This window comes from Entelurus aequoreus, linkage group LG20 (genome assembly GCF_033978785.1).
Source record: "Entelurus aequoreus isolate RoL-2023_Sb linkage group LG20, RoL_Eaeq_v1.1, whole genome shotgun sequence".
In the NCBI taxonomy this organism is placed as follows: domain Eukaryota; kingdom Metazoa; phylum Chordata; class Actinopteri; order Syngnathiformes; family Syngnathidae; genus Entelurus; species Entelurus aequoreus.
Genome location: NC_084750.1, coordinates 27,352,400 through 27,372,399, shown reverse-complemented (window position 1 = coordinate 27,372,399; position 20,000 = coordinate 27,352,400). Strand labels below are relative to the sequence as shown.

The 20,000-nt window shown below is 37.5% G+C and overlaps 1 long non-coding RNA gene across 1 annotated transcript in view; it reads left to right on the top strand.

Moving 5' to 3' along the window:
* The window catches only part of LOC133636162 (uncharacterized), a 9,419-nt gene extending 3,681 nt beyond the window's left edge, over positions 1-5,738 (top strand). The window contains exon 2 of the long non-coding RNA XR_009822181.1: positions 1-5,738. This exon is cut by the window's left edge and continues 902 nt beyond it. This is a non-coding gene — a long non-coding RNA (uncharacterized LOC133636162).
* Positions 5,739-20,000: the final 14,262 nt, after the last annotated feature.

Sequence of the window (20,000 nt, the reverse complement as noted above, 5' to 3'; positions counted from 1 at the left end):
GTACCGTGAAGCCTCGATTTACAAACTTAATTGGTTCTTTAACAGGGTTCATAAATCGAAGTTTGTATAGTGAAGCAACTTTCTCTACAAGAAACAATGTAAATATGAATAATGTGTTCCAGCCTGGACAAAAGTCTGTATTTTAGTGACAGCTTGTACACTTTGAACGCAATATAAAGTGCTATACAGTACTGTGTATCAAACATAAGGAGGTGATGGATCAATTTTATCGTTAACAAGCTGAACACACAGAAATTCCTTTGCTGCCTTCACAAACAATCAGAAATCACAAAAATCCTTAACTTTTTAACAACTATATTGTTTAAAAATAAATAAATAAAGAAAGTAAAATCCCTTATATTCATATTGACAAGGACCTGAGGAGAAAGCAGCAGACAGAGGGAGAGAAGGAAGGGGAGAGGTCATGTTTTTTCCCCCTTGTGAAATAAGTCTGCTGTGGCATGTTTTTCCAGATGAATCCAAGTAAAACTTGCTATGTACGAAGCCTGCTTCAACGATTCTTTCATACTTGCGAGCGCCATTATTGTGTATTACTTGCAAATAGTACACAATTTCCACCTTCTTTCCACGCCGGTTTGTCGTCCTTTTTTGGACTAAGTGAGTTGGCAAAATGGACAAAACTTGTCAAAAGGAGAAAAAAAGGCACTGAGTAGTGTAGCAAGACACATGGAGGGCCCGCCTCCTCACTAAAATGCAGCGCCCTGCTTTTTTTCCTACAGGCGGGGCACAAACAGATTGACTGAAGCGTTCGTACACAGAGACGCAGGTTTGCACACGGAGGCATATTTGGCTCGGTCTAAAAGTATGTCAATCGCAAAGTTTGCAAATAGATGGGTTTGTAAACCGATTGTACCTATTTAAATAGGATAATGATTTGGAGTGCATGAGAAAGTGGAAAGAGAAAATGTAGCTCTTTGACCACTTAACAGGTAGTTTGCACAACACAACTAATGTTGTACTTGTTAAGGGCAAACTGCTCAGTCAGCGTTAATAGTGCTGATGAGTAGTTGATGTTAAATAGAAAATCACTCACAGAGGATCTTATCTCACCATTTTGGACATTCCCTGAAGCTTTTGTCAATAACATTTTGAGCGATGTTGCTAACAAAGAGACAAATAATGAAGCGCTGAGCAAAGTTAGCAAGCGTCTGCAATGCTGGGCACAACATGGTGATCCAGATCAGCCCCAAAATGTACTCGCTTGTTCTCTATCCCATTTCTGATATTTCCTGAAATTTTCATCAAAATCCGCCTATGACTTTTTTAAAGACTTATGTTGCTAACTTATAAACATACATATACTTGTAACAAATGCAGCTACTGCCATCTTGTGTTTATTATATTATCGTCCACCTTTTAAAACACATGCTAATTACTTTGCTTTGGCAGCACAAACAAATATGTTTTGTAATGTAAACATAAGTTGTACACAACTCTTAAATCGTTTTAGTTCAACTTTGACCTGAGAGCCTGCGAGTGCGAACATTTCTCACTGTTGTTCCTCGGTCTGTGCATGTCTTGGTCATTTAATTTTATTTTCTTCAGTGGACACTGAAAAACAAAAAGTAACTGATTTATTTGAGATTTATTTTAAAATACAAAAAGGAAAGTTGGAAACCAAAACGTTTTTCCTTTTTAGTGTCGAAGAGCAATAACTTTTTAAAATGTAAAATAAATATATCTTTCCCATATGTTAGTCGCACCGGACTATAAGCCGCAGATATATACGTAGTGAAAAGAGTTAATTACACAGAAATATTTTGTGAATGTTTATTTACATACCATAATTGTTTCTAAACGGTGTCTGTAACACGGCGGTAAAACAGCTTATTAAAACAAAGCAGAAGTCATCGTCATGGACCTACGAGCTGCGCCAGCTAGCTCTCCAATCAGCTAAACGGACTCAATAACTCCACGGTGACGTGTAGGTAAATTTACAAAACTGAAACAATGCAAAAGGAATGCAATTGTAAGTTTATAATACTGTTATTACGTGTTCGCATATTCGCTAATGTTAACGACGCTAGCGTCATTACATTACGATAACACATACAAATATGCGTGAAAACACTCCTATGGACGACATCACACATGGGAATTGTTTTAGTTGTAAAAAATACAAATGTTGCTTGGGGTGATGAATGATGAATTAATACGAATAGATACGCTATGGATGGCTGGAAGACGAAACAGCACTTCTACTTCCGGTTGAACGCACTCGAACTCGTCCAAAAGATGGCGGCATAGCACAAACAACACACCTGTTTAGTGTCTTTGCTTGTTTTGTGTTTTTTAAACTATTTGCATTATTATCAGCGAAGAATAATCCATAAATTAGTGCATTGTTTTATAAGCTGCAGGGTTCAAACTGTAGGAAAAAAGTAGCAGCTTCCAGTCCGGAGTTTACTGTAAATATAAAAAACGGTTTAGTTTTAATTTTTATTTCATATGATAAACATTCAAATCCCTGGTAAAGAGATTAGGAAAACAGACCAAAAAAAATGTTTTTTCATATTCTGACAACAGAAGTTTTTATTTTCAAAGTAAAAGCGGGGATACTACAGTACCTGTGTGCTTTGCTGAAATGTATTTGGAGCCCTACACTGAAACTATTTTAGACATGGCACGACGACGACCGGCATATAGAGTAATCTGTGTGCACATATAAATGGAGGCTAAGAAGGATTTAATCACGCACCGTATGACACTATTATACAGTATTATTTACAAGCCAGTTCGTGGTCCTGTCTTTAAAATCACTACTTCCGGATTCGGTGTCACAATATGAAAAAAAAAAACATACCTTTTGGTCCGTCTAGGTCAGTTTTTCCTTTTCTGTTTACTGGGGATTTTATTTGTGTTATACAAAATATTAAATGAAAATCAAACCATTTTTAAATGTTATTGCTCAACTCTAAAAAATTAAAACTCTTTGCTTTTTAATTAAATTTTCTGCATTCTATTATTAAATTCAAATAAACCAATCGTTTGTTTTTTTGTTTTTCAATTTCTATTAATGAAATAAAAAAGATTAATGACAAAAAACACACACTGACCTTCCTCCTAAGCCTCTTTGCAATACATCAGCAAAACTCAACTACAAACATTACTGATGTTTGCCATTAATCAAAAACATGTATTTAATCCTTAGGTAAGCGGCATTTCCTTGCTTATACAGTGAACCTCAATTTACGAACCCCTCTATATGTAATTTTTCAAATATGTCTCCGTGGACAAACACTTGATTCAGGCAAGAAAGCAGGGCGAAACATTTTTTTGCCTTTTGACAAGTTTTGCCCATTCTGCTAACTCGATACGAGTCCGGAAAACTCAACAGACTGAAAAGATTGCGTTGAGTGCATTTATTGCACTCACAAGCATGACCACAGCACAGCATATTAAGTAACTATGTCAAGTTTTAGTTGTGATGAAGCCGGTCTTTTCTGGAACAAGATGACAGAACACATTTATATCACAGCGGAGAAGAAGACAGTATATCTCTTAGAGTTGGGGGAAATAATCTATTTTTAGATATATCGCAATTCGGACATGGACGGTTATAAAATCGATTAGTAAACACCGATAATCGATTTATTTATTGTAAATAGTGCAGACAGTTCAAAAAATTGTCCTGACTGCAGCAAGCCACCTCACCTACAGATCCGACTACCTCATTTATTTTAGGACAATTATGTTTCAGTTTTGCACACATTCTCAATAGTTTAATAAATGTCGGAATTAATTTCACTGTTTCTTATTATAAATACACTACTTTTAAAAGTTGCAAGTGATAAATGCCAATTTAGTAAAACATCAATAACTGTAAAACTGCATCAATATACTAAGAGTAGGGCTGCAACTAACGATTAATTTGATAATCGATTAATCTGTCGATTATTACTTCGATTAATAATCGGATAAAAGAGACCAACTACATTTCTATCCTATCCAGTATTTTATTGGAAAAAAACAGCATACTGGCACCATACTTATTTTGATTATTGTTTATCAGCTGTTTGTACATGTTGCAGTTTATAAATAAAGGTTTATTAAAAAAAAATATATATATATATAAAAAAATAAAATAAAATAAAAAAGCCTCTGCGCATGCGCATAGCATAGATCCAACGAATCGATGACTAAATTAATCGGCAACTATTTTAATAATAGATTTTAATCGATTAGTTGTTGCAGCCCTAACTAAGAGTAAATTAAAGATGAATTAATAATCGATTTTTAATTGAAGCGTAGCTCCTGAATTGTAATCAAATCGCAAGGTGCCCAAAGATTCCCACCTCTTGTATCTCTTCTCTCTTTCTCGAGTGGCCTCTCGCTCTTCCAAAGCACAAACTCGCAGAGACGTACGGCTCCCCTCTCCCGCCCTACCCGGCCCCGTTTATTTTCTCTCTCCCTCCTTTCTCGTCACTTCTCTGCCATTGTTAATGTGTGTGTGTTTTACTTTTTAAAAATGTTTTATTATTGTAGCAATATGGTTGTTTAAGTCAAGGGTTGTTGTGATTTTGTGGGCACCATAGTGACTTCTATGTGCGCGCGTTTTCATTTTGACTTTTTTATTACACACAGTTGATCCATCACCCCTTTGTTATGTTTGTTGGATATACAGTACTGTATATCACTATATATTGTGTACAAACCTTTACTAAAATATGGACTTTTGTCGAGGCATTATTCATATTTACATAGTTCCTTATGGAGAACTGTGCTTCACTATACAAACTCTATTTACGCACCGATCAAGTTTGTAAATCAAGGTTCCACTGTATCTCATTGTTGTGTTGACGTTTTGTCAACAAAAACCCACGAGAAAAGCAACAATGAAATCTGATAAAAAGCAGGTTGATGTTGATGTTCAATTTTAACAGCAACATCAACTTTTCCAGTTCAACTTCTACTATCCAGCCTGACCTTTTTTATTGATTTGGGGAAAAAGCTCCTTTAAAAAAAAAAAAAAAAAATCTCTGTTTCGTTTTTTTGTACATTTTGACACATGCAAAAAGATCCACAGTCTTTATCCCAAGCATGCTTATTCAGTGTTCTACATGTCATTACAATGTTCCGGATGTTTACTGTACAACTTGTGGACATTTGTTATAATGTTAAAACACAACTTTTATTTTATTTCACTTAAAAAATGTATATATTTTGTTTGAGGGATCTTTTCTACTTGCTTCTACTTTGGGTCGCGTGTTTAACGTTGAATATCCTTCCTTCCATATCTTATCTTTATTCAAAAAAAGGGGATAACTGTTACCGTGATCGGATCTTCTTTTTCTTCAACCCGCAAAAACTACCACGATGTGTGTATTCATCGTTAAGAAAAAGCTCCTCAGTTGAAAGTGAAACCAAAGATGACTTCACGCTTCTTCTCCACGGTGACTCCTTTTCGATTGCTTTGGTCTTTTCAGCCAACCTGAGTTTCTGATGACATGCAGGGCACACAGCACTACTTCTTTGATGCCGTTAGTGACGCGTGCTTGAGACTAATGAACACAACAAGAAGCCAAAGTGCAGATTTCTTTTTTTTATTAAGTTGTTTTTAGCATTATTTGACTTGACTCCTTTGTGATACTGCAGGTTTAGTCCTGGACCAGCCGCTGTTAGCTAGCTAGCCCTGCCTTTGTGTGTGTGTGCGTGCGCGGTTTCAGTGCACAAGAGTGGCCTTAAATTCAGTAATAATAAACGTGTTATTGCAAAGATTTTGTGGCATTTGATTCAGTTTTTTTGGCTCATTTAATGGTTTTCATGCTTAATTGAATTTAGTGTCACAATCTGGTAGACCAGGTTATTCTTTGTTTAGTTTTCGGGTGTTTTTCCTGTGTTTTTAATTCCTTTCCTATCTTGTACTCTTTATTTTTTTCCACTTCCTGTTCTGGTTGTATTCTCCATGCACTAGCTTCACACTGCTTCATAGTGCTGGGGGGGGGGGATTAGTATTATGTTTTTTACCTGCTGTTAATCATCACTTGGGCAGTATTTAAGCCAATTACATTTCTTTAGTAAAAAAAAACCATAATACTAATCACCCCTAGGTGACGAAGACAGCACTAAGAAGCAGTGTGAAGCTAGTGCATGGAAAATGCAACCAGAACAGGAAGTGGAACAAAATAAAAGCACAAGAAAGGACGTGAACTAAAAACTAAACAAAGAATAGCCTGGCCTAACAGATCGTAACAATTAGCCAATCATTCACAATCCTTACGTAGGACAAGAATAAATGTTAAAAATTTTTTTAATGCATTCTAAGTCGTAAAAGACTGCAAGCACGAGGTGGCTAACAATGCAGATAATTGGAGTACCCATAAAGGCCTTAAAAAAACAAAAAAAACGGCAACAGTACTTCATATACAAAATCCAAAACCAGTAAAGTTGGCACGTAGTGTAAATGGTAAATAAAAACAGAATACAATGATTTGCAAATCATTTTCAAACTATATTCAATTGAATAGACTGCAAAGACAAGATACTTAACGTTCGAACTGGAAAACTTTTTTTTTTTTTTTCAAATATTAGCTCATTTGGAATTTGACGCCTGCAACATGTTTCAAAAAAGCTGGCTCAAGTGGCAAAAAAGACTGAGAATGTTGAGGAATGCTCATCAAACACTTATTTGGAACATCCACAGGTGGATAGGCTAATTGGGAACAGGTGGGTGCCATGATTGGGTATAAAAGCAGCTTCCATGAAATGATCAGTCGTTCACAAACAAGGATGGGGCGAGGGTCACCACTTTGGGAACAAATGTGTGAGCAAATTGTTTAAGAACAACATTTCTCAACCAGCTATTGCAAGGAATTTAGGGATTTCACCATCTACGGTCCAAAATGTAATCATTAAAAGGTTCAGAGAATCTGGAGAAATCACTGCACGTAAGCAGCATGCCCGTGGCCTTCGATCCCTCAGGTGGTACTGCATCAAAAAGCGACATCGGTGTGTAAAGGATATTACCACATGGGCTCAGGAAAGCTGCTAAATATTTTGCTTGCGTTAGCGCTTATAACAGTATCGCTTATACCTGGATAATATTCAGGTCCCCACATATAAAGTATTGTTGGCAGTTTTTAGAGGGATCTATGGGCGCAATATTGTACTCTCATTGGCTCCACTGTTAGCTGACTTTTGCTAATGTTCTATTTACGATTTAGAATACATCATAAAAAGTAAAACGTGTGTTTTTGTCTTACAAAATTCCAAAAAAGGAGCATCTTCAAATGTTTCACTTTATTCAGGTTTTATCCTGCCCTGTAAAAAAAAAAAAAATTGATAAGAATGAAAACATAACATTACACAAAGCAAATGGACTTTAGTGGTCAAGTATGTCTGACTATGAAGAACCAGGTTCACAGACCAGCGACAACAAAGACATTTTAACCTTTGTCTTGTGTTAGGCACCGACCCGTTTTAGTTTTTAAATGCATAAAAGAACCACATAAATTTATTTTTTTGCATCAAGGCTTTTTGACTTTGTCAGCAACCTCTATTTTAACAAAATAAAACTTGTTTTTTTTCCCACTAAATTATAAAATGCTCTGGTTGAAATTATGACCTTGGTGTTGTTAGGGTCAGTTTTTCGACTCAGTTATAAAAATAAAATTATAAAGCAATAATTAGAGCCAAAACTGAACACACTGACAGCCAGCTCCTCTCCCAATCATGTGAGCTTTGGGGGATTCTCATTTTACCTTGTTATCCAGTACAAAAACAAACAAAGACGGGCATGTCCAAACATGTGAGGTCAATTCAGTATAGAGTTGGTGACTTGCAGAGTGCACATCTCCAATTTGCAGCATGCAAAAATGAAAAAAAGATTTACAGTGAGATGTTCTGGATAATATTTTTGGTGAAAATGAGGGAGAGGACACAGAGCAGCATAGTGATACGGATGAACAGGTTTCTGAGGAGGAAGACAATGTGGAGTATCATCCAGAAGACAGACACATCTGATGAGTCTGATGAGGAGGTCACCGGTGGTGAAGCTACTCCCACTGAAAGATTCAAGTCCAAAAATGGTAAGATCTGTTGGAGCTCAGTACCTCATGATTTACATGGCAGGGCAGCTGCTGCAAATGTCATCAAAATGACCCCTGGAATCTCAAGGTTTGCTGTGACGAGAGTCACTGACATGTTTTGAGCTATTTATGCCATTGTCATTAAAAAGAGTCATCATTGCTATGACAAACCTTGAAGGAAAAAAAGTCTATGGTGACATGTGGAAAGACACAGATGAGGAATACCTGGATGCTTATATTGGTGTTCTTCTTATTGCTGGAGTGTACAGATCCTGCAATGAGGTCACTGATAGTCTCTGGGACGCATCGACAGGCAGAAATATTTTCCGGGCAACAATGTGACTTCATATGATATCAAGAGGCCTCAGATTTGACAACAGAGATACCAGAACAAGATCTGACAAGCTCGCCCCCATCAGGGATGTCTGGGACAGATGGGTGCAGCTCCTTCCACGGATGTTCAACCCAGGGCCAGAGGTGACCGTGGATGAACGTCTTGTGCCTTTCCGAGGAAAATGCCCCTTCAGACATCACATACCCAGTAAGCCAGGGAAGTACGGCATAAAAATCTGGGCAGCCTGTGATGCAAAAATCAGCTATGCCTCAACACTAACCAGAACAGCCACAGCCACAACCCCACTCAGGCCACCTGATTCTAAAAGAAAGAGGTGTCAGATCTGCCCAAGCGGTAAGGACAGAAAGACAAACGTATTGTGCTTCAACTGCAAGAAATATCTCTGCAAAGAACACACAAAGTGTCACTTTTTGCCAAACATGCATCTAAACACACACACCTACACGGGCAAGCTCTTGCACACAGATACTTTTACTCTGATTTTGTTTTTTATTAGTTTTGCAACTAGTAATTTGATTCTATTGGTTTGATTTGCTTGATTGGTTGTTTGTTTGAACTTGCAAATCTATATTTTGTGTTATGACTTGTTCTGCTTTTCATTTTGTGTTTGTATTCAAGTTCTGTTGCTGAAAAAAAAACTTTTTAGCCTTTTTCATGAAGTAAATATATATGGGTCGAAATTGACCCGTAACACCATAGATGTTACTGTAGTTAAAATTATTAAAATGAAAAAATAAATAAAACAAATTTAATTAAGAGATGTGTTCTAATACCCCTCAGTAATAGTCAGGTAACACAACAACCTTTTATTTATTTATACGATTATCTTGAGGTTCATTTTACCATTTTTTAAATTGAAATCGAGGGGTATACTGACCAAAAAAAAGGCCCAATGGCCCACACCAAAAATATTAAAACCAATGTTTTTATGGATAAGGAAGCCTAACAAGGTAACCAAGAGATGAGAAACAAATTGGATGATAAATAATTGTTTTTAGTGTATTTTACAGCTGATTTAACGTAAGAGATGGTAACAGAAAGCTAACACAAGAGCACAGAATGGGCGTCTAAAGCGTTGCCTGCTTTTATAACACAAAACTGACTTTTTTTTTAAACTGATGTTGCAACAATTGGCACAGGAGTGTCTGTACACATTTTAACTAAGGTAGCATTCTGAAAAATCAGACAGTTTCTTAGAAAGTACTTTTTTGTATATATGTATATATATATATATATATATATATACACATACACATACAGTATATATACACATACAGTATATACACATATATATTTATATGTATGTATATATATATATATATATACATGTGTGTGTGTATATGTGTATATACTGTATGTGTGTATATATATAATATATATATATATATATATATAATGTTTATATGTATATATATATATATATATGTTTATATGTATATATGTATGTGTGTGTGTGTGTGTGTGTGTGTGTGTGTGTGTGTGTGTGTGTGTATGTATGTATGTGTATATATATATATATATATATATATATATATATATATATATATATATATATATATATATATATATATATATATATGTCGAGGGAGTCAAATCGTAGATTAGGATTTTGTTTTTCCGCTAACAGACATTACAATGGCTTGTCTGTTCTATTCCATGCCGGCCGTCATATCCAATTTTTCCCTTTCAACCAGCTTTTCCATGATGTGATCCATCTTGCGATTCAGTTCAGAAATCGCCCCAGACTGTGACCCCACAGCCCGGCCCAATCCTTCCATTGCGACGAACAGCCTTTGGGCTCCTTGAGTGGCTGCCATTGTCTTACGAATTTGACGATTCACCAGAGCAATGCCCAGCCCAATCAGCAGGTGCCCCGCGGTCACGGTTCCAAATAGGTAGATGTCTTTCACGTCCTCGATGGAAAGGACAGAGGCACATGATTCTCCATGTGTCCCAGGAATCTCTCACGTACCCCGCAGCAATGGTTCCATCAGGGCAGCCAGGCTCCCCAGAACCTCTTTTCCTCGTCGAAAAGATTTAGTCAATTGAGTCGAGAGTCCAGCTGATCATATCCATGTCTGATGTTTAGATTTGGAGGATAGCGCAAAGAAAGAGGCTTCAAAAAAGTGTAGACAGGACAAAACAAAGAGAGCAAGCAGGGAGAAGAAGGGAGCGGAAAAAATGTGACCGCCCTCACCAGAGGCAAGACAGAAAAGGTTTATAGTTTATAGCTTGCATTAGTTTATCGCTAGCATTAGTTTATAGCTCACATTAGTTTTTCACTAGCATTAGTTTATAGCTCTCATTAGTTTCTCGCTAGCATTAGTTTATAGTTCGCATTAGTTTATATCTCACATTAGCTTCTCGCTAGCATTAGTTTATAGCTCGCATTAGTTTATAGCTCACATTAGTTTATAGCTCGCATTAGTTTATAGCGCACATTAGTTTCTCACTAGCATTAGTTTAAATCTCGCATTAGTTTATAGCTCACATTAGTTTCTCGCTAGCATTAGTTTATAGCTCGCATTAGCTTATAGCTCGCATTAGTTTATATCTCGCATTAGTTTATAGCTCGCATTAGTTTATAACTTGCATTAGTTTCTCGCTAGCATTAGTTTAAATCTCGCATTAGTTTATAGCTCACATTAGTTTCTCGCTAGCATTAATTTCTCGCTAGCATTAGTTTATAGCTCGCATTAGTTTATAGCTCGCATTAGTTTATATCTCTCATTAGTTTATAGCTCGCATTAGTTTCTCGCTAGCATTAGTTTAAACTCTCATTAGTTTCTCGCTAGTATTAGTTTATAGCTCGCATTAGTTTATAGCTCACATTAGTTTCTCGCTAGCATTAGTTTATATCTCGCATTAGTTTCTCGCTAGCATTAGTTTATAGCTCGCATTAGTTTATAGCTCACATTAGTTTCTCGCTAGCATTAGTTTAAATCTCGCATTAGTTTATAACTCGCATTAGTTTCTCGCTAGCATTAGTTTATAGCTCGCATTAGTTTCTCGCTAGCATTAGTTTCTCGCTAGCATTAGTTTCTCGCTCGCATTAGTTTATAGCTCGCATTAGTTTATAGCTCGCATTAGTTTCTTGCTAGCATTAGTTTATAGCTCGCATTAGTTTATAACTCGCATTAGTTTCTCGCTAGTATTAGTTTATAGCTCGCATTAGTTTATAGCTCACATTAGTTTCTCGCTAGCATTAGTTTATAGCTCGCATTAGTTTCTCGCTCGCATTAGTTTATAGCTCGCATTAGTTTATAGCTCGCATTAGCTTCTCGCTAGCAATAGTTTATAGCTCACATTAGTTTCATGCTAGCATTAGTTTAAATCTCGCATTAGTTTATAACTCGCATTAGTTTCTCGCTAGCATTAGTTTATAGCTCGCATTAGTTTATAGCTCACATTAGTTTCTCGCTAGCTTTAATTTCTCGCTAGCATTAGTTTATAGCGCGCTTTAGTTTATAACTCACATTAGTTTCTCGCTAGTATTAGTTTATAGCTCGCATTAGTTTATAGCTCACAGTTTCTCGCTAGCATTAGTTTATATCTCGCATTAGTTTCTCGCTAGCATTAGTTTATAGCTCGCATTAGTTTATAGCTCACATTAGTTTCTCGCTAGCATTAGTTTATAACCACATTATTTTCTCGCTAGCATTAGTTTATATCTCGCAATAGTTTATAGCTCGCATTAGTTTATAGCTCGCATTAGTTTATAGCTTGCATTAGTTTCTCGCGAGCATTAGTTCATAGCTAGAATTAGCTTATAGTTGAGATAGACATACCTTTGTTTTTCCAAGCATGGTTATGAAGAAAGTGAGTGTGAAGGACAGTGCTGAATAGAAGTGGATGACATTCGTTGAATTAATGAAAGAAATCATCAAACTCATGACAGCGAGTGTAGCTAGCTAACTTGGCGAAGCAGTCGGAGGGTATCACTGCGAGTCTGCTAGCAGAATGAGTTCATAACACCAGCCGAGGACGTTAAAATAGCTAAAAATGTACCGATAAAAAAATTAAGAAGCTGCTGATGGTGTTTGACAAAGAAGCAGCTTGGAAGGAGATATCATAGAAGTCCACTATCGAAGGTAAGCACTGTTCTTCATTATTACAATATTTTTGTATATAAATGTTTAGATTTTTGACATCTTATATTTTAAAATTGTGATGTTTTGGATGCCAAGCACTAAAAATATATATATTTTAATGTATTTCTATGATTATGTTTCACAAGAGTTTTTCGAAAGTACTATTGTCATATCCTGAAATACTTATACCAATATTTCAGCCTTTACCTTTTCTTTTTGTAATTTATATATTTTTGTACTTTGTTTGGAATTTTGCCTCTCATTCACAACCCTTATGTATGACAAGAACACGTTTTTCTATTCCGCCTATAAAGCGCTTTAAAAACCTCCATAAAGGTTGTATATACACACTGTAAATATACTGTATATGTAATGTAGTAACATTCATAATAACACGTAATATTGACATATTTTGAGGATTTTAAGCATACGGCAGCGTATTAATTTCACAGAGGCATCACAACGTTCGCTTTTCCTTCAACAACAACATTACTAATCATGGCGCATAATAAAACAATCACTTACTCAGTGTTTCCCCCAGAAAATGTGTTAGTTAAGGTGGTGACTCTCCAGGGGGAGGGGACCGGGGGGGTGGGTGGCTGTAAGGATCGGTGTAACTCGGCCTGTCGCCATCACGTCTCCACCTGGTTGCTGCCACCACAGCCTGGGGGAGCAATAGACTAGAGACTGCGGTGAAGTAGGCCGGCTTTGTCGTGTGAAGAAGAAGCCTACAACTTTTGGTTGTGAGTTCTGCTCCATTTGCTGAATGGCGATATACGATATATATATCTCGATATTTTTTCCGTAAAGTAAAAACAAAACAGTCCTAGTTACCTGAGATACTAAAATAATGACTTACAAAGTCAAATTAATGACTTACTGAAAGTAAGTGTTTGCAATAAGCGTTTGAAAAAAAGAGTTAAAAGTGGGGCCACATGCTGACATATGTTCAACTCATGTTTAATTTATTACAGCATTTGGGAAGCCTGTAGTTGATTTTTATTATGTAAATGTTATATTTTTATCAACATGTGATAGCAGGGACCCTGCCATTCAAAACTAGGCTGCTACATTACTAATGATTAATGTAACTATAGCTGAAAAAATAGTACAATAGCAATAGGAGAGACTATTCATCCCTGAACACCATGGAGTTCATGGAGGCTTTATGATGCAGTTACATTATTATATCAACTATCAGAGACAGAAACTCTTCTTTTAACATAATGTCCTTTTTTGCTGCTTCAACACAGAAAAAGGTCAAGTGAAATAACTTAGTTGTTAACTGTAGGTCAATAATGCTTGTCTTTCTCTGACAGACAGGGCTTTGCTGTCCGTAACACACACACCGCACAGTGAGCTAATGTTACGCTAAAAGCTAATTAGCCTTCACCTCAAGGACTGCGAGCGAGCTGAGCTGCCGCTTATGTTTCTAGAACATCAACGGGCTCATAGTGATGTTACTAGTAGTTGACTTGGAAGTGTTTACTATAATTTGGGGAGAGTCCGCTGCCTTATCAGACTCAGAATCAGAAATACTTTATTAATCCCCGAGGGGAAATTAAAATGTTCAGCACAATCCTTTTCAAGATCAGACAAACATTACATTATGCTTACCTTTCTGCTCACTCCACCGAAGGAGCACTGACTCCATGCGCTCTGAATACGCACTGCTGATTGGCTGTTACATGCGCTCTGAATACGCACTGCTGATTGGCTGTTACCCCTCTGCGTGTAACCAATCAGACGGTTCTGTGGGTGGGACAATGCTGGGTGCTGCAGAGACGTACTGACAGAGGCAGAACTAAGCGGAGCAGCTTGTTAAGACTTTAGTTTAGGCGTTGGCTCTTTGTTGTTAAGGCGGCCGCCTTAACAACAAAGCGCTGCGGGAAACCCTGCTTACTGTACAATGTCTGCTCTCACTGGGATGAAGACTGAAGGGATGTTTATACATTTCCCTTTACATGAACAATTCATCTTAATCCTCACTAAGGGTTAAAAAAAGTACCACAAACGAGCGTCTTTTCGTGTCTTTCTCGCCGGGTCTAAGTTGGATGTCAAAGTCGACCATCTTGTGGGTTTATGTCCGCAACCTTCTACTATCCAGGGGAGAGGCATGATTTATAAATGAACTTCCACCAACTCAAAGGCGATGCAGCATAAGCTAGTTATCTCTCTGCTAAAAGTAGTTCCTCGACGTTAGCACTTAAGATGATATCTCTATGTCATTTTATTGTAAAAAATGGCATCTTAGTTTTTACAATAAATAAAAAAACAGTGGTACTTTTTGTCATTTACAGTAAAAAGTACTGTATATTTTATATAGAATTGTGGCGACAAAGCTGCCAAAAAAAACAAAAAAAACGGAACATTTTACAGTAAAAATCTGTCGACTGAGCTGCCAATTTTTTTTTTTGACGGCGTATTAGTGTGAATGGAAAAACAGTACCACATTTTTTATAGGGTAAAAAAAATGGCATCTTAGTTTTTAGAAAAGAAAAAAAAACAGGTATTTTTGTCTGTCCATCCATCCATCCATTTTCTACCCCTTACTCCCTTCAGGGTCGCGGGGGGCGCTGGAGCCTATCTCGGTTACAATCGGGCGGAAGGCGGCGTACACCCTGGACAAGTCACCACCTCATCGCAGGGTACTTTTTGTCATTTACAGTAAAGTACTGTATAGTTTGTATAAAATTATGGCGACAAAGCTGCCATTTTTCCCCTTAAAATGTGGTACTGTTATTCCATTTACAGTAATATGTTGTGAAAAAAAAAAAAAGAAAACACTACAAATTTTACAGTAAAAATCTGTCGACTGAGCTGTCAATTTGCTTCTTTTTTTTTAACCGTGAAATCTAGGTTTTTTTACGGCGTAGTCGTGTGAACGGAATAACGGCAACATTTTTTATACGGTAAAAAACTGGCAGCTTAGTTGCCATAATAAAAAAAAAAACAGTGGTTCTGTTTTTCTATTTACAGTTATTCATTGTAAAAAAATATGTAAAATTCTGGCGTCTAAGCTGGCATTTTTTCCCCGTGAAAAAGCAGTACTACTGTTTTTTGCATTTACAGTAATATGTTGTAACTGACAATCATACAGTAAAAAATCTGTTGACTGAACTGCCAATTTTTTACCGTAAAATCTGTTTTTTTTACGGCGTATTAGTGTGAATGATATCGCTAATATTCAGGTCATGACATGTAAATGGAATGTTGTTGGCGCTGTTTGGATGTTTTTTTTAGAGGGCTTTACGGGCGGAATAAAGCGACTCCCAGTGACTCCATTGTTAGCTGACTTTTGCTAACCTTTATTCACGATTTAGAATGCATTAAAAAAATGAAAAACTGTTTTTTTAAGATGAGTATCCAACACTGTAACACGATCAGAATGAGCTTTGTGTACCATATTATTGATTGTTATAGGTGATGTCGTTGTACTTGATGATCTTCCCGTCGCGCGTCACCACCTCCTTCTGCGCCCACGTGCCCACGCCGCCGTTCTCCTCGTAGTGCTGCACCGTCACACGGCCGGTGGTGGGCAGCTTGCAGCACAGCTCCCGGGCGGCCTCCTCGTACAAAGCTATCTTCAGCACGCCTTCGGTCAGGTCCTGAACGGCCGCGGCGACCAGATCCTGGCGGCCGTTGACGCGGACCTCCGGCCTTTTGGGCGACGGCGTTCCTGACCGGGGGCGGTCGACTTGGAGTTGCGTTCTCGAGCTGCGCTCCCATCCCAGCCGGGGGAGATCCGTGTTGACCGGAGACAGGTCTCTCTGAAAAGGGGACGGCGGTCTGTTTTTTGGCTCGTTGAACGGGGATGGCGGTTTGTTTTTTGGCTCGTTGAACGGGGACGGCGGTTTGTTTTTTGGCTCGTTGAACGGGAACGCTCCTCTCTCCCGGTTGAGAGGCGAGGGAGAGAGAGAGCGATTCCTCGGGTGGCCGTGCGTCGAAGGCGGACGGAGGCGGTTCGTGGCCACGGCCGCCCTTATGTCCGTGATGACGCCCACAATGGAGGCCCTTCTCACGGGGTTGGCCTCCACCATGCGGCACACGGCCTGGCAGTAGGGCTGCTCGGGCATGACCTCGCGGACCTTTCCGGGGCCAAAGGTGAGGGTGTGCAGGCGGACGCGGGCGCACAGCTCGGCGATGATCTTCCCCATGGCCCACACGTCCGAGCGCTGGTCCCGCTGGCTGCGCCTCTGCAGCACCTCGGGCGCCGAGTACGCCTCGTTGCCCATGTCGATCGCCGAGTTGAGGCCGCAGCGGAAGAACTTGGCCAAGCCCAAGTCGATGATGATGGCCCGGTTGGTGTCGTGTTCCACCTGTCATGCAGAAATAGTCATGTGACGTATCGCAACACCTTCTCCAGCTATACTTCTAACGAACAAGGTAGGGAACCTACGGCTCTAGAGCCAGATGTGGCTCTTTTGATGACTGCATTTGGCTCTCAGATCTATCTTAGCTGACATTGCTTAACACGATAAGTAATGAATAATTCCGCTGGTAATCACAGTAGCGTTAAAAAATAAAACATTTCCATGCATTTTAATCCATCCATCCATCCATCTTCCTCCGCTTATCCGAGGTTGGGTCGCGGGGGCAGCAGCCTAAGCAGGGAATCCCAGACTTCCCTCTCCCCAGCCACTTGGTCCAGCTCCTCCCGGGGGAACCCGAGGCGTTCCCAGGCCAGCCGGGAGAAATAGTCTTCCCAACGTGTCCTGGGTCTTCCCCGTGGCCTCCTACCGGTCGGACATGCCCGAAACACCTCCCTAGGGGAGGCGTTCGGGTGCCATCCTGACCAGATGCCCAGACCACCTCATGGCTCCTCTCGATGTGGAGGAGCAGCGGCTTTACTTTGAGCTCCTCCCGGATGACAGAGCTTCTCACCCTATCTCTAAGGGAGAGCCCCGCCACCCGGCGGAGGAATTTAATTTCGGCCGCTTGTACCCGTGATCTTGTCCTTTCGGTCATAACCCATAAAACGCTATGTACATGACACTATGGTCTGGCCCGCCACATCATTTTAGGTGGCCCGAAAATAACGTGCATCAATAAAGTAGCTTATATTTTCACACTAAATATGGTCGTTTTTTTAACATTTTGGATGAAATTGCATACCTTTTTAAACTTTATATTGCAACAAATATAATATTATCACACTTCCCAAACAATTATTTTGTCCAAATAATAATAATTAAAAAAAACTTAAATGTTTGCTTGAATTATGATTTTAGAGCAAGATATACATCAAATTGTACACTGTAGAATTATTTTTATCTTTTTACAGCATATTACCGCAAAACGACCACAATTTTTTTTACAGTAAATCTGTCGCCATTTCTTTTTACCGTAAAATCTACCGGTACCACATTTTTTCCATGGTAAAAAAAAACTGGCAGCTTAGTTGCCAGAATAAAGAAAACCATTGGTACTGTTTTTACATTTACTGTTATTTATTGTAAAAACAATACATATTTTATACAAAATTCTGCCGTCTAAGCTGGCATTTTTTCACCGTAAGAAAACAGTACTACTGTTTTTCCATTTACAGTAATATGTTGTAAAAAAAAAAAAATCAAAAACCCTGAAAATTTTACAGTAAAAATCTGTCGAATAAGCTACCATTTTGCTTTTTTTTTTTACCGTAAAATCTGTTTTTTACGGTGTAGTCGTGTGAATGGAATAACGGCAATACATTTTTTATACGGTAAAAAATCATCTGGCATCTTAGTTGCCAGAATTAAAAAAAACATCGGTACTCTTTTTACATTTAAAGTTATTTATTGTAAAATATATATATACTGTATATATATATATATATATTTATATATATATATATACATATATATACTGTATATATTTTATGTAAAATTCTGGCGTCTAGACACTAAAAAATGCTGGGTTATTTTGATAACCCAATTTATGAGTTGCGAGTGTTGGGTTAAATTTTGGAGTTATTTTTATGAAGAGCAATCAATTTTTTGGGTTATAAGAGTATTATTTTAACTCCATTTCTGGGTTTTCAAAACTATGAACCACTTTTGGGTTGTTTTTCAATGAGTAACGCATTTTGGGGTAAAAGACTTTTTTTAATTAAAAAGTTACTTTTTTCTTGAAGGGAATTTAATTATGGATTAATCTAAATAACATTATTTACAATCACACATCTTATGTACATGAAAATATAAGCGTGCTGTATAGGACTACTATGACCATACATTGCAATTATTGTAAGAATGTCACTCATATCTTGCTTTTAATTATATTTTTAAGGAATAAAAATAATTTTGATCAGTAGTTGGGAAGGAGTAGGAAAAAACCAGCAGTAAAATGTATAGTTTTTAACCAACTATTGGGTCAAGGAGCACTAAATTGCGCAACCCAATAGTTCGGTTTAACCCATTTATCATTTTGCATAACCCAACATGGTTGTGAGCATAACTCAGCTTTTGTGTTAAATAAATTCAACCCAATAGTTGGGTTATGAATCAACCAACATTGAGTAAGCATATCTCAACTTTTGGGTTATATAATTTAACCCAAAATGTTGGGTTAAAATAACTCAAATAAGGGGTTTGTCCTTTTCTGAACCAGCAGTTGGGTTAAAATTGGTTTATTTTTTAACCCAACATTTTTTAGTGTGTAAGCTGGCATTTTTTCACTGTAAAAAAACAGTAGTACTGCTTTCCATTTACAGTAATATGTTGTAAAAGAAAAAAAAAAAAAACACAAAAATTTTTACAGTAAAATCTCTCGACTTAGCTGCCACTTTTTACCGTAAAATATATGTTGTTTTTTTACGGCATATTAGTGTGAATGTGAAAAACGGTACCACATTTTTTATACGGTAAAAAGATGGCATCTTAGTTTTTAGAATAAAAAAACAAAACACTGGTAATTTTTGTCATTTACAGTAAAAAATACTATATATTTTATATAAAATTCTGGTGACAAAGCTGCCATTTTTCCACCGTAAAAAACAGTAGTACTGTTTTTCCATTTACAGTAATATGTTGTAAAAAAAACAACTGAAAATTTTACAGTAAAAATGTTAACTGAGCTGCCAATTTGCTTTTTTTTTACCGCAAAATCTAAGTTTTTTACGGCGTAGTCGTGTGAATGGAATAACAGCAACACATTTTTTATACAGTAAAAAACTGGCAGCTTAGTTGCCAGAATAAACAAAACATTCTGACTTGTTTTACACTTAGTTATTTAGTGTAAAAAATATATAAATTTTATGTAAAATTCTGGCGTCTAAGGTGCCATTTTTTCACCGTAAAAAAACAGTAGTACTGTTTTTCCATTTACAGTTATGTCGTTAAACACTGAAAATTTTACAGTAAAAATCTGTCGGCTGAGCTGCCAATTTGCTTTTTTTTCTAACCATAAAATCTACATTTTTTTACGGCGTAGTCGTGTGAATGGAATAACGGCAACACATTTTTTATACGGTAAAAAACTGGTTGCAAGAATGAAAAGTAAATAAATAAATAAAAGCTGTTTTCC